This window comes from Anoplopoma fimbria, chromosome 17, assembly GCF_027596085.1.
Source record: "Anoplopoma fimbria isolate UVic2021 breed Golden Eagle Sablefish chromosome 17, Afim_UVic_2022, whole genome shotgun sequence".
Taxonomy (NCBI): Eukaryota; Metazoa; Chordata; class Actinopteri; order Perciformes; family Anoplopomatidae; genus Anoplopoma; species Anoplopoma fimbria.
In genome coordinates this window covers 23,337,907-23,345,705 of record NC_072465.1, presented here as the reverse complement: position 1 = coordinate 23,345,705, position 7,799 = coordinate 23,337,907, and positions in this window count along the sequence as shown.

Sequence of the window (7,799 nt, the reverse complement as noted above, 5' to 3'; positions counted from 1 at the left end):
TGAAGTGAAAATAATCATGATGGCGAAGGAGGAAGAACGACTGCTTTCATACGACAGCAGCGCCAGCGAAGGGACAGAAATGACACTTTATGGAACAGTTTGTTTATGTTTGGTTTTAACATGCAAATCCTTTGAAAGCCCAACGAAAACAATAACAGACAATTTTCTGAAACAAAGACTCGACTAGTATTGTGCACTAAAATCAAACGTGCAGGATGCCAGCAACAAGTGCTCCAAGTTTTGTCCTGTTTGGTCAAAGCCTTTGCATGAAATAGTGTCGAAAATTGTATATACTGTTTATATACAATTTTCTACACTTTGCAACACATGGAGTTTTGCTTTCGCTGTTGACAGAGGAATCCTCTTTGAGACATACGCTTCCAGGCCTGCAGCCAAAAATAATCTTATCAAGAAAAGAAGTGAAAAGTTTAAAGCAAAAGTTTCATATTTTGGGGATTATGTGCATTCCCTTGATACCACTCTCTCGTGTCTGTATGGTAAATATTAAGTTACAGCCAGCAGGCGGTTGATTTAGCCTAGCGTAAAGACTGAGTGCAGGTGACACAGTTAGCCTGGCTCTGTTCAAAGGTAATGGAATCCACTACCGGTATCTCTAACAATCACTTGTTAAAAATGTATAACTCTTTTGTTGGAAGGAGGGTTTACATTTGAAGAGAGTAGGCCAGTTGATTCCCTCTGCTAAGCTAAGCTAAGCTAGCCACCAATAGAGCTCTTACCAAAGCGATAAGAGTATTTCCCAGAATAACTAACTATTTCAGAAAGCACAATGTCCAATTTTTGAATCTGTTTGTTGTTTTTTCACTTTAAAGCCTTGAACATATCTGCATTAACTTGTATTTTGGATCCTTTTGGGCAAAAGAAAGCCCAGTATTATATCTTTTTAAGTTTTTTGGTCCCCACAAATTTTGTCCACAAGCTTGTAACCGAATTTGTGTAGCGTTTGGTGCTAGGCAGGTGACGTACAGTGGGTTTTGTAGAGCTTCATTGAAAACAACAGTCTGCTGCGGCTGAATACTGCATTTTGAGAGTGGTGAGAGTAAATCCGAACAGTAAAGTTGTGTACTATAAATCCAAACAAAATAAATCTAAACCCTACTTCAAAGTCTATCACTACAATTTCACATCACGTGTTGTCATTTTATCCATTGTTGGGCTTTGATGTTTTTGATTTATCTTCCTGATTTCATGTCAGGAACTCCCCTGCAGGTATATTTGTTTGCCTCCTATTCACCTGACTCTACTGAAACCGTAGGCTAATTTTCACCTGACTCAATGGGCATCTCAAATTCTCCTGTTGTGAATGGGAGCACAGGACTAGGACTGTGCCCTCGTGCACGTAGGCTGCCCGGCTTTTCTTTTCACGAGTCAGTGTCAATCACCAGCTTTTGTGTCGCTCTACACTCTCAGGACAAGCTTGCAGTGCTGTGGGAGCTCACAGGTTTCTCACAGTCACTTTTGGATTAATCCTCTGCTGTAATAACAGTGAGCTACACCCACTCTTTCCCTTGTAAAATTGATCAACAGAGAGCGTCTTTAAACTCTGAGTCAAATAATAGGATGTGTTTGTTATGGGGCTGGTGCTTAAATGGGTGTTTCTGTTTGATGATTTGCAACAACCCCGGAAGAGACACAAGTGACTCTCCCACAAATCAAACGGATGACAAGATAAGTGTAAGAGTAATTACTTCTATTTGTTGCTGGTATTTTATAATTGTAAATCTTAATTATACATCTTCATACAAAGTAAGAGGAAGACCCATTTACATTTTATATATACCTGACTGACAAGGTCAAACACCTTTAAGTACCAAACACAAAAGCCAAATACTAACGTAGCGACATGTGCTTTCATTTCATCCTATGTAATGTGTAGGTAGGTCATTGATGTGAGTGGTAGAGGTACTCAAACCACAAAAGGTTTGGATGATTTATGGAATATAAACTACGAATGGAAAAGTACAGGCAGGCAGGCTTATATAACAGACATTCATTTTAAAGAAATAGTTTGACATTCTTACTCCAAATCTTGCAAAGAGTTACATATGTACGGTTTATATGAAGCAACAGCCAGCAGCCGGCTAGTTTAGCTTAGCATTAAGCCTACAAAGAGAGGGAAACAATTGGCTCTGTCCGATGGTAATAAAATCCAACTACCAGCACCTCTAAAGTTCACCAATTTACATGTTATATCTTGTATGTTTAATCCCTACAAAAACTGAGTTGTTGTAGTTGTAGCTTTATGGAGGGATATGGGCGGGACTATTCCTTGACTGGCAGCAGTGAAATAGACATCATGCTTCCTCATAAAACCACATATTTATTTTTACAAATATAACATTAACTAGTGAGCTTTATTGGTGCTGGTTCATGGATTTTGTTACAGACAGAGTCAGGCTAGCTGTTTCCTCCTGTTTCCAGTTCTTATGCTAAGCTAAGCTAACCAGCTACTGTCTGAAGCTTCATCTTTACCGAACGGACATGAGACTGGTATAAATCTTCTCATCCAACTCTAAAGACTCTAAAAACTCTAGCAAAACCATTCCCAAAAATGTCAAACTATTCCTTCAAAGTTGCAACACTGCAATAGGTACGCAGCTTGATTGAACTATTATGAGCTCTAAATGGACATATTACACCTTTTATCTTCGCATGATAATGGACTTTAATACTGAAATAGACCGTATTTGACCACATCATTCTAACCTGGTATTGATATGATATAAAGATAAGGACTTCAGTCTATGAGCGGAAATTAAAATGCGGCAAAAGGGCGTGTTCTTACCGCATCCACGTTTGGCCCAATTTGCGTCTTTGCCGGAGCTTTTCTGAACACCGAGCATGCAGACGCAATATGTACACTCCCAAGAGCCTGGGTTTGGGTTTATCAAAAAATAACAGATTTGTTTCCTGTTCTGCATAGCCTGGGTTGTGGTCCTGCAAAACACAAACGCTTCAAAGGCCTTCTTTCATCATGGGGTCATAATAGTGCATCACTGATGTTACAATTGGCCTTTGGTGGCCTGGGATACTAAAATCAGCATTAGATGAAGACTAACATTGCAACATAAAGTAGTTAAGCTTAGTGGGTCGAGGAAAACTTCCTCATGAATACGGCCTCATGTTATCACACATTGTTTGGGATTCATTTTCTTTTTTTAATCATTTTCTTCCCATGATACAGCAAAGGAGATGAAAAGGAATTAAATTATACATTTTCAAATCTTCAAAGTAATCGTTGTTGAAGGAATAATAGGTAAAGACATTTTCTTCCATCCATTAATATTACTATTAAAGCATTATTTTCTTTTATAGACAGTAAAAAAATAATGAGGTGAGCTAGAGCAACAAGCTGTACACAATATTGGCATATCAATTTATGAGGCAATCCTGTTAGCAAGTAGTGGCCTAGTCATATATCGGGTTGACATGGTGCAATATTTGCTTTAATTTGGAGTCATGCTTGTGTCCACCTGATGAATGTAAGTCCAAACTTCACACTTCTATTTGCTCCCTTTTGGTAAACAACTCCTGGCTTTTTAGTTGCTTAATGGTCCAGCTAGTCGCTAAATTTGTCTGTCCTCGAAGGCTTCGTCTAGGGGGTTCTTAGAGCTTTTTCACTGAAATAAGGCTGCTTGCTTCATCTGAAAAAAGCACTTATGAGAGCAATGAGAGTTAACCAAAACCATTACTTATTTGTAAGCCGTCTATAAAGGCAAAACAATGATGTGAAGGACTCTGAAATGTTACATATAGCAGAGAGGAACTGCAGAGTTGAGTGATAATTATCTGTTGGTTAATCAATAAAGATGACCCCTTTTGACATGCATATGGTCATTTGATCCATTGTGACATTGAATATATATTTATTACAGCAGCTTTAAATGATGCAACAACGTATCACCTGGTGTTTAACTATGATTAACTTTGTCACAGATCCAGGGATTCCAGTATGTGGACTGTCCGTCCTGTAACGGACCAGTGACCCTTCTGTGGACCTTGTTTTCTGTCACTGGTGAAGAGTTATGGACTTGGCCTCTTGATAGAAAGTTTTCCCTTGGCTCTTCACTGACATGTCTGGTGGGCCAATGCCCTAGGCTGACCTGTCAGTCCTCCTTTTTAGACATTTGCCATGTACTTGGCCGACAGTATCTAATGCCACGGTTGTTAAAATAGTGAGAGATGTCTTACACTCTGAATGGGGCTGTGCAGGGTAACCATTACTCACAGGGGCATTGCTTACATAACCATGGATACAGCAAATCCAAAGATATGTCCTCATGGGACAGGGACAAAAGGGAAAAAACTCAAAGAGGGACAAAGTTATCTGGACCTTTTTTTTAGCCAAACTACAATCGTGCCTCTTGGGATGGCAAAAACCGGAGCTGCTGCATTATGTCATCGCGCCTAAAATTGGGACAGCTGTTTGGTTGACCTCCGTGATGATATGGTGCCTCCTTTCTTAAAACAATAATTCCACCATTGAGGGGCCAGGGGATAAGTGCAGATAAGTGCTACGCTCCGAAAAGATGGGCAGCGACTCTGCTGTCCTGACGTCAGGTGGACCATTGAGGGGCCAGGACAGAAAAAAGCTGTGACCGGGTGGATCGGCCGCAGGGACCTCATGAGCGACGGGGCAACCAGTCGCCCCGAGGCGGCAGAGGCGGATTCAGCAGACATTGATGACCTGGATTGTATGTGCACACGCTGTCACTCACTCCCATTGAAACATCCAATATCGGTCACTGTTAAGATAAACCTAAAGAACTGACCATGAATTGCAATATTCAATTGGGCGAGGACCTTTGTTACATTTCCCAATCTCTCGCACCTCTTATTCAATACTTTTTCTCTGCTATACGCTCTTCTAATAATGGCATAAAATACCCAAAACACCTAGAAACAATGTGCCATACTCTGAAAACCACACCCATGAGAGGCTAAAACAATCGGTGTCAACATTTTCCACCAAGGGGCAGTTGATAACTTCAAAGATGATGGGATAGGAACAAGTTAGCTTTTGCGAGCTAATGTTAGCTATGTGTTAGCAAGTTACTGCAGCAAACATAATATTGCATAGCTTTCCGATGTAATGTTATCCACATTCCACAAGTTGAAGACTGTCAAAACGCTTTAGAGTGTTTGACAGAAAAATAGTTAACCCAAAACTGACTTGCTGCCCACGTAATATTAGGTGGAGTGTCAGGATCCCACAGATTTCCGATTCTGGCTGCTTCCTGCCTCATGTCTTATTGCCTGTACACTCTTTTTTGCGGTTTGGAAGCTTATAAAAACTTAGTTCCGAGTTCTTCACGTGCTGGTAGAGCATCCCACCACACAGAAGCCTTTAGGTTTGCTAGCAGATGAAAGTGACAAGGTGGTACCTTAACGCAATACAAAGTGGAGCGCAACCTAATTGCGTTCTGTCTGTGTGCTCTGTGTAATGAAATTACATGTAAGGAAGGCCCAGATGGGGAATGACATGCAACCGGGGATGGTTCATGGTCAGGTCAGGGCCATGGTGGCGCTAAAGGAAAAGTCAGCGGATCACCAAAGTCTTAAGGTTTCATTATCTGAGGACATACTTCTGTACAAATTTACAATCCATCCAATCGTTTCTGAAATATTTCAGTCTGGATAGACATTGCCATCCCTGGAGCCATATTGCTAGCTTAGTGGGGGGGGGAAAGGTAATAATGAAGTCACAGCCAGGGGCAACATGAAAGAAAAACTCTGAACCCTGATAATGAAGGCTGTGTGACTGACATTTCTGAGCAAGGAATGTTTCTCAGGTGTTTTAGAATCCAGCTGGAGGCCACCTCCTGTTTGAGTTGCAGTTCTTTTTTTTATTACAACATTTTGGGAGATCTGTTTTTCTTTTTTCATTACAGCATGTTGGGAGATCTTTTATCACAATTTTTTATAAAAAATAAAAAAACACCAACAAATATGCAGTGTCATCTCAAACAAACACAAATGAAAAGCCTCTGTAAAACTCTGTTTCCCTTCTTTTTAGACACCTCATAAATTATGCAACATTGTGTAAATTGAAGTGTTGCTAATTACATTTGACAGGCTGCTGCGTTGATGATCACTGATATCCTTTCGCCCGGTGACCTCTGCCCCTGGCCTCAGCTGACAATGCTTGTATGCTTTCACAGCTTTTACAATAGAAATAATGGGAAAGGAGTTCTCCTCAAACAATCTTTGATTTAATCCCTCAACTCTTCCCAGAAGTGTGACACAATTGAACCTCTGTTGTGACCTTCTAAAGCTGCAGTGTGCAAATCTGAATCCCTCTCAACTGCTTATGACTGTGGCCTTTTTCCAAAAAAAGCCTTACCTCTAAGCTAAACAGGTTAAGACAAGTTTTACTTTTCTAAATGGACAACTCATTCAACACAAAGTGCCAACAGGGTTATTCTGCTAGTGTTAAGGATCGTGTTGAAAGAAAGAGGGAGAGATGTTCAGCAAGTCGGCTTTGTTTGTTTGTTTTAATGTCGGTATTATTTGACTGGCAGGATTATCACTAAATATGTTGCGTAACTGAGGCGGAATTCAGACGCTCAAGAAAACAATCTAAACTCATGGTCACCTGCCTTGGGTTAGCAGCCATGACATTCAAATTTTTTTATTATCGGCTGTTAGTTGATATGAAAGTTAATTGTTGAAAACACTGCAAGAGATTCCTTTCACACATGAAGATCCATCATAGTTTTCACTCTCCTGCTGTCTTCATTGACACATGAGCACGTCTCTAATGGAGATAATTATTTCCATTGCCCACACTACCATACTATTTAGTATGCCAGAAAAAGATTTAGTATGTCCCCATATGTAGACTGCCAAAAATATTAGGATGTTCTACTAAATCTGCTGGCATGCTTTTCTGGCTATTCTGACGCACAAATATATGAGTGGTCAAAGTTCAAGGTGCCATATTTGAGGATTAAGTATGTCCCAACTGATGGCATAATACATGCAATATCACCTACTGTTGTAAGGTCAGCTGCAGTATTTACTAAAAGTTAAAAAAAAAAGTATGCCTTTTGTAATGAATACAACAACAAAAAACCTGTAAAACATCCCAGTATGTGACAATGAAGGTTAGAGAAGCGGTTTGCGGTTTCATTGTCTGAAATCTTCCTGCATATCAGTTGCTGTAACTCAGCCTAGTTGAAAGTGGAGTGATGAACATATTCACGTGGAATAAGACAAGCATTGTTTCTGTATTTGTTTACCACAAGTCTGCTAAGCTCTAACTGTTTTTCAGGAGCACAAAGAATGTCTTTGTCCTCATATATTTGTTTTTGAATAACTGTGTATGAGATCTCTCTACACTGACTGACGGTGGTTAATGGAACGTATTAGATACAAAGAAAGAAGGAAACTACACTGACATCTCTTTCACATTATCTAAGTCTTTTCAAATGAACAATGTTTAAAATGTGAGTTTTTCTACTAGTTTTAGTACTCTGGCATCTTCAATCAATGAAAAATCATCTGAAGAATCACCTGAATTACATTAATATGTGAGTAACAAATAATGAGTATGCAGTGTAAAATAATGTTTATGTGGTTAATCATCAATTAACATGCAGTTTAAAAACAACTTCTTCTGATTGAAAGTTTTATTTTTCATCTAAAGTGAATTATTATCACATTGTCACTCAATTTAATTGTGTAGATTTTTGTAAATTAGGTCTCCTGATAAAGTAAAGTATTTTACCTTACTTTGTTCCCACGATCACAATATTATTTGAAGGATTTTCTTCAAAAAG